Source organism: Rhamphochromis longiceps, linkage group LG7 (assembly GCF_057381845.1).
Source record: "Rhamphochromis longiceps isolate RC_006_pf linkage group LG7, R_longiceps_female_GT1.1, whole genome shotgun sequence".
NCBI lineage: Eukaryota > Metazoa > Chordata > Actinopteri > Cichliformes > Cichlidae > Rhamphochromis > Rhamphochromis longiceps.
The window spans coordinates 3,213,352-3,220,794 of record NC_140563.1 but is presented as its reverse complement, the minus strand read 5'-3'; the positions used below and the strand labels follow the sequence as shown (position 1 = coordinate 3,220,794).

The following is a 7,443-nucleotide window of genomic DNA, read 5'->3' as shown; positions in this document are numbered from 1 at the left end:
GGATCGAGAGTCTTGAGTGGCAAATGAAGGCGTCTAGCGAGAGCTAAATCTATTAAATTTTGCTCTGCTCCGGAATCAACGAGAGCATGGAGGGGGTGAGAAACCTTATTTAGACACAGGGTGACTGGTAGAATTAACCGGGGTTTGGAACTGAAAGAGGATCCGCCCACCTGTATCCCCGAAATTACCGGCGGGCGGAGCCTTTTGGCCGAACCGAACACTGCGCTAACCTATGCTCCACTGAGCCACAGTAAAAACGCGCCCGACCGAAGCCGTCGTTCTCGCTCCTCTGGTGTGAGACGAGAGCGGCCGATTAGCATAGGCTCCGGAGCGGCGTCCGTTTCCACGGAAACGGGAGCGGATGTTGACACCGGACGTGACGGTGGAGGAAGTGAAAACGTACGAGGCGCAGGTTTACGATGTTTCTGGTTCTTTTCTGCCTCCCTTTCCCTCAGGCGATTATCTATCCGAAGGGAAAGGGAGACCAAGTCTTCAAAGGATTCGGGCTCATCGCGGGAAGCGAGCTGGTCTTTGAGCTCGTCGTTTAAGGCGCGACGGAACACTCCCCGAAGGGCATGATCGGGCCAATTGGCCTCGGCGGCTGCGGTACGGAAGTCGATAATGAACTCAGCGACACTCCGGCTCCCCTGTTGCAACCCGAGCAACCTTTCATCAGAACTACCCTCCGATACTGGGTGAGTAAAGGTCTTTTTAAACTCGCACAGAAAATCAAACGAGCAGGTTGGGAGCGGGTGAGCCGACAGGTACGCCTCGGCCCATAACAGCGCCTTGCCCTGTAGCTTAGCCACCAGATATGCTACCCGAGCTGATTCGCTAGTAAATGAACGGGGTGAATGCGTGAACGCGAGAGAACATTTCAGTAGAAAGGCCGTACAGCGGCCCTGCTCCCCAGAGTACGGCTCGGGTTCTGGGAATGCAGCATCGCGAAACACGGAGCCCGAAGGGGTCGGAGCTGGGGAAGACTGGGGAGGTTCTGCCACGGGCGCAGGGGACGCGGAGGATGGGCCTGGAGGAGGGGAAAGAGCCGACTGAATCTCCTGCAGGGAAGCTAAGATCCTAGCCTGGGTCTCGCCTATGGCTTGACACCGGGTGTCGAGAACCTGCAACGCTTGCTCATGAGCCCCTAAAATGGCTCCCTGCTTGGAGACTGCTGCACGTACTGGGTCTGCTGAGTCCATTTGTTGGCCAGTTCGTACTGTCACGGCGACGGATGGCCGGTACTGAATAGGACTCAGGTGCAGAAACCCAGAGCGGAGACAGTAGATGATTTAACAGTTTATTACGGTTAAGTGCAAGGGGGAAAAAAAGGGAAACGTGGCAAAGACAGAAAATGACGAGACGTGGAGCCTTGGTGTGGCGTGCCCAGGGGAACGTGGCTAGGGCGAGGGGACGAGGCCTGAGAAGTGGAACGGAGCTGAGTGGGGAACAGTCACACTGAGGGGAGAGGATATAGGAGTTAGGCAGGTAGTGAAGGCAGCTCAGAAGTGGCCAGTATAAGAGCAGCAATTCTTACTTGCAGTTAGGGACCTGGAGTGTTTGAGAGGGGGATGATGAAGATCCAGGGGAGGCTGAGTGGCGTGGAAAGGCTGACCTGAGATCCGGGGCTCCAGATGGAGTGTGATGGCAGGAGGGCAGGCAGGTGAGGCACAGAGGGATTTCCAAAATGATCACTAGGTATCCCGAGTCCGGAGGTGGAGTGAGCCAGGGTGGGTACAGCAACTGTAGTACAAAAGAGTCTTTGTTAGTAAGATAAATCACAGCGAGAATTTGAAACACAAGACCTGTTACCAACATGGGTTGATGACGAACTGGCAGTGAGTGAACATCGATGTGTGGTTTAAATCCCTCTGGCTTGATAGCCTGCAATAGGCTCCAGGTGTGCAGGAGCTGGAGTTGGCCCTGCCCAGGGGCGGATCCCAGGTCAGTTCAGGAGCCTAATGGAAACTCCAGCCACCCACCGTAGACCATGACACCTGGTAGTTATACTAGTCGTTAAACTACAGCAGTTCATAACTAGTCAGCTTGGTTTTAGGCATTGTTAGAGAAGTAAACATGGTCTCTGCTATTTCTCGTGTTTTGCCCGTGCTTTTATACGACTACGGTTATTATTGTTGGTGTCAGATTGTTTAGAACGGTGATGAATGCTGGTTGAAGGGACACTACTGTAAATTGTTGCCTAGAGCTTCATCAGACTCTAGAATTACTGATACTGTATGGGCTGTCCAATCAAAAATATAATTACCTATTTACTCTTAAGTAAAGGTCAAAACATATTTCTGAAAAATATATCTGTCTGCATTTCTGCCCCATGGAAAAACCATCATCGTCAAAAGATTTAGCCAGGGGCTAATTGGATTCTCACGGACCTCAATCCTCACTTTTTGGGATACTGCATATGGGTGGAGTATGTTCACTCCGGGCTGCCCACCACTTCTAAAGGAGAGAGGCTACATGAGGGGAAAAAGGAGGCCTTGATCTGATTAAGCGCTTCAAGATGTTCGCATGTTGGTTTAAAGCCGAGAGAAAGAGGGCCACTCGGGGCATTGCATTGTCACATCCTGTTGTTTGTACGGCTGTTCTTCCACTCCACATGCTTTGTGTGATGCTTACAGAAAGCATGCAGCTATACAATGGCTGCTGTCATCATGTGTCTAACAGCTGTAAATAAATCACTTCCTACATAGAGTAAAAAAACAAGTCTGAGTATTGGAATAGATGCCCTTAACAACTTGTGCTGAATCCAAAAAAGGCCCTTCATGGGAAGTGCAAAGGGAAGAACTCACTGTACAAATAGAAAAAATAGACTCCCTGGTTCCCAGAGGTTTTCTTCAGCATCTTAAACACATTATGAATATATTTACTAATTAAAGGTATCGACAGATGCCAAAGGGTTCTAGAATAGCATGCATTTCCACAACTCCACACAAACGCTCCCCTCTCTTTCTTAAAATAAAAACAAAGGGTTCTTTATACTTGTTTATCAAGATATTATTGCAACTGACCTGTGTTTAGATGATGCTCAACAGCATGAAGTGCTGAGACAAATGGCAAAGAAGAAGCCCAGGGTTATGTGAGGGCAGCTCTCTGAAAAGATGGTTTGATTGCACGGCTAAAATGTGGACAATCTGCATTTACCTTTTGCATCTTGTCCCATTCATTATGTATCACCAAAATGATGCATAATGAATGGAGCCATGAGAGTAGTAGCATAAACAGTAGCGGCCGTCACCCTACCGCAATAGAACAATACATCATGCTACGCCTGTAGTAATAATCCTATGATGTACTAGTGTAGTATAATTTCACTATCATGTATTTCTTTTCTTTTGATATATTCTACTGACTTTCTGTATAGCACTACATAGCCTGTTATATTTATATGTATAATATATATCTCACCCACTTCTTTCGTTACACCTGTTCAACTGCTTATATGTGTGCTAATATCTAATGAACTTATCACATGACAGAAACTGGTGCGTTTAGGCGTGTAGACATAGTTAAGATGACCTGAAGTTGGAATCGGGTATCAAAGTGGAGACAAATGCGATTTAAATCAAACTGAATGTGGCATGGTTGTTGAGGTCAAGATTTTCCTGGTAATGAGAGTGGCCTAAAAGAAATCCATAGTGCAGCAGTTCTTTGGGTTAAAAAGCCTCGCAGGAGAATAGCCAGACTGCTTAGACTGAGAGGAAGGCAACAGCCACTCAAACAGCCACTCATTACAACCAAGGATACGCAGAAAAGTATCTCTGAATGTACAATATGTTGAACTTTTAAGTAAGTGGGCCATAGCAGCAGAAGACCGCAAGAAGAATTCCTGTGAGGAAAGGACGGGAATGTGGTGCAGGCTTGTGTGGGTTTGCCAAAATTGGATAAGAGAAAGCTTGAACATTGTTGCATGGTTAGTCAAGACTTTTGCTCTCGTTCAAATGGCAGCGTCACCATTTACTGTAAACAACATGACTGTATGACTCATTCTGCGTTGCATCAGTGGTTCCTAGTGGTGGGGAAATTGTATGGGGAGATATTTTTCTTGGTACACCTCAAATCATCTCAAACTGGTTTCTTGGACATGACATTGTGTTTATTGTACTCAAATGGCCTTCACAGTCACCAGAGCTAACTCCAGTAGCACCTCAGAAAGGTTGTGTAGCAGGAGATTCAAATCATGAATGTGCAGCAGATCTGCAGCAAATGTATAACGCCATCATGTCAACACGGCCATAATCTGTGAGGAAAGTTTCCAGCACCTTGTTAAATCTACGCCAAGAAGAATGAAGGAAGTTCTGAAGGCAAAAGGAGGGTGAAACCCAGTGCTAGATGGACCCTATGAACTATATTTCTGAGTCCATATCTATATATGTCTTTATTCATGAATTTATACTCATCATCTCTGGAATTGTTTTAATTAGATTTGTCATATAATATACTGTAATAATAAGTCAAGTTCAACAGGTTACTGTCATTGCTAATTTCCTTTTTTTTTCCATTTTATTTCCTTTTTTAAAATTCAGATCATTTTTAGGATATCAGTGCTCGCTTAAATTATTTTAACTGGGGTCCCAGTACAGGAAGTTTCTTCCTGCTTTGCTCACATTGACTTTGGGGAGCGCTTTGTTTATTCACGACTCTCTGCTCTTCTCCCGTTATGAAAGCAATTTGTTCAGCTGAACTTTGTGTAACCTGCATTAAATGATTGCAGCAAGGACAAAAGGTTGCTTAAAAAAAACTTCTGATCATCATCGTAATAATTAACCTGCTATTGCCTTCATCAAACCACAGCCTGCGATTCAAAGTCTACCATTAGTGTTCATGACAATACAATAAGTGATGGCTTAGCAACACTTGGACCTTTACAGTCTGACATTTACAGCAGTTTTATTAATGACCACTCAGATTACACGAGAACCAAAGATTGTGTTTCTCTGTTACTCAGAAACACTGTGCGGTTCGTTACCTCTGTGTTTGCTTTTGTATAAAGGTGTTGACCATTTTCTCTTGTTTTTTTCAATCGAGGGAACAGAAGCAGATCGATGCATTGAGACTGTTTCCCATCAGACCCTCTTGGAGTCACTAGGATTAATTGATTTGACTGTCACTTCCGTTTGGACCACCAAGACATTATGTTATCTAACTATGATAAAAGAGGCAGTGTTTACACATGTGTCATGTCAAAGTCTGAATTTCAAGGCAATAAGGATATTTTATGGGAAACGAATCTACTTTGCTCTCGATTTGTGAGGACACAGCGTTTCCTACTGAGTAGCGGGAAAATCCCCTGTTTAAAAATTTAATGATTAACTAAGATGACAACTCGGGATGAGCATTTGAATTTCTTTATTAGAACTCAGCATTAATACTCAGCAATAAGCTGGTGTGTTAAATTAGACATATGTGTGTCATAGAAAACCCAGGACAGCCAATTAAAAGCATTGAAAAACAGAAAGCTAGCTCACGTGCCCACATTTGATTGGACACAACAAAGAAAAGAAATCGTTTTTTGAATCGCTTCCAGATGTCCAGAACAGAAAAGAGCTCAAATAAACACACGGACCTGCCCAACGCAATCTCCTTGAAAACTGAAATGTTGAGGAAAAATATCCAAACACGACCAAGCCACTGTTTATCACCAGTCAAAATATTTTCCTCGACATCCTCCACATCTGTCCCCACCCATGTCTGCTGCGTGTGGCAGCTGTGTTGAAAAGATGTGCAGATTAAAGAGTCCATTAGAGCCTCAGTGACACTGTATCCTATATCACAGGGAAGTGTGGTGGAATTGCAGAGCAGAGGGTCCGTGTAATCTAAGTTGATGATATAAACAGTTTGAAATATCACAGCACCCAAAGAACTGCGCAGGACAAAAGACATCATTATGCATGTGGAAAGATTTCACCCACGGTCATTACTCGTGATACGAGGCCACTGAGATGCTGTATCGGAGCGCTCTGTAATTTCAGATTGGACTTGGCGCCATTTCTCTCCTCTTATTATCTCCAGGGTTTTGGCAATGAGCAGGTTTGTGCATACACTGTGTGCACTCAGAAACTCTTACTTATTCATTTCTGATTTACATTAATGGGTGATTGGATCGACCGCATCAGTAAACTGGTAAACACAGTGCACTCTAATATCTGCTCTGCAGGAATATTCATAGACTCTGTGTACAAAAGGTCACTGTAGCCTTCATTACACATTTTTTCTTTGTATAAACTCAGTTGTACGATTATGATCATTTTGTTTTTGTGGAGCCAAAAGTGACCATATTTGGACAAGATAATAGTGCACTAAATTATCAGTAGATGCTAGCAAGCGTGGTTATCATTGTACATCTGTAATATAAAACAGACAGATGGCTAGAAATAAGAACTAAGTGACAGAAGTAAAGTACTAGAAATAAAATACTACAACATGAAATTAGCCACGAAGACCAGAGATATTTTTGTATCCGAATGTAAATGTTTCTATTTTTACTCCAAAGTTGAGTATTGTAATACTATGGGAGACAATAGGTTAGCACTGGTGCCTCACAGCAAGAAGGTCCTGAGTTCACTTCCGCCATCAGGCTGGTTTTTCTGTGCTGAGTTTTTCTGTTCTCCCCGTGTTTGTGTGGGTTGTCTCTGGGTACTCCTGCTTCCTCCCACAGTCCAAAGACATGCAGTTAGTGGGGTTAGGTTACCTGGTAACTAAATTGCCCATAAGTGTTGTTGTCTGTGTCTATGTGTTAGCCCTGTGACAGACTAGTGACCTGTCCAGGGTGCAACCTGCCTCTTGTCCTAAGACAGCTTGGATAGGCTTCAGCCCCCCTGCAACCCTGAAAAAGGATGGATGGGAGTCAATAGCCATTCTGCCTCAAGTGGCTATTTGAGGAACTGCATGATTTGGCACTTCCATGTTGGCTTTAGCTTTTAGCCCAATTCCTGAAAAATGAGGGCTGGTTGGTTTTTTGAGACTGGAAATAATGCTAATCAGCAGCAAACAACTCCTACTGCATCTTATTCTTTGTCAGTAGAAAACAGTCTTCTGTAACAATTCAGTTCCATTTGTCTGACACGCCCAAAGAGTGAGGGGCAGAGATAAAAAAAAAAGAAAAGAATAAACATCATTCATGTTTTTCATTGGCACATCGACCCAAATTGCCTCACAGTCAGATCCATCTACGTAAGGCCCGGCAGATGTTCTTGTGTACATGCGACATTTAAATCCAATTTCATTACATTTGATGGAGAATATGTCGAAGTTGTTTGTGGTGTTGTGGTGTTTTGAGCAGCCAGCCTTTGTTTAGTATCTGTCATCTCTTGGCCTTGCTGGCAAACATGAGAGCAGCGAGTGCCCGAGTGCTTGTTGTGCTTAGCTTGTTTTAGGAAATGCACCGTAGACTGGAGTTTAGTTATTACAGGGTTTAGATCAGTTGCATTC

At 44.3% G+C, this 7,443-nt stretch overlaps 1 long non-coding RNA gene across 1 annotated transcript; it reads right to left on the bottom strand.

Moving 5' to 3' along the window:
• Positions 1-1,206: 1,206 nt before the first annotated feature.
• On the bottom strand, positions 1,207-1,967 carry LOC146664514 (uncharacterized). The gene is made up of 3 exons (XR_014912362.1): positions 1,814-1,967; positions 1,535-1,740; positions 1,207-1,455 (listed from the first exon to the last, which is right to left on the bottom strand). It is a non-coding gene; the product is annotated as an uncharacterized LOC146664514 (long non-coding RNA).
• Positions 1,968-7,443: the final 5,476 nt, after the last annotated feature.